Here is a 575-nt window from a genome sequence, read left to right as displayed (position 1 = left end):
GATGCAGAGGGTACACAAAGAAATTGCATCGAAGGACCCCGCTGGCGCGAAAACTGATTCTCTGTCACCAGCATTACCATTCGTTTATAATCCCCCCAGCAACTTATCACAAGTAGCTTCTATTTATTTTTTTATTTAACCCTACCATTCATACAAATCAAGAAATAACAATTATATATCGTGAATCTAATTAAGAAGTATACAAAGTGGTTCTCTATTTCATTTCTCAATTCATTTATGAATTAAACGTAATTACAAATGGTGATGGTTATATATAACTAATGAAGTATATAAATTAGTCATGCATTTAGTAACACACTCTTTAAATTTTAAGGTGTTGTCCTCATAAAACTTTGTGAATCAATTAGTGTGATACGCAATTTATAATATGTTTTCAGAAGTGTGATATACACACATCATAAATCATGTAGTTATTTTTGTAATTCATTTCGTAAAGTCATTAATGTGAAACACACAATATTTTTATCAAAAGGTGGATAGATATATCTCGTAACACTTTCTCTTGAATATCTACCACTTGATGATAATTGTACTTAACATTTGCTAAAGAAAAA

Source organism: Citrus clementina, unplaced genomic scaffold, assembly GCF_000493195.1.
Source record: "Citrus clementina cultivar Clemenules unplaced genomic scaffold, Citrus_clementina_v1.0 scaffold_5, whole genome shotgun sequence".
Classification (NCBI taxonomy): Eukaryota; Viridiplantae; Streptophyta; class Magnoliopsida; order Sapindales; family Rutaceae; genus Citrus; species Citrus x clementina.
The sequence above is the reverse complement of the archived record's forward strand: the minus strand, read 5'-3'. Positions refer to the sequence as shown.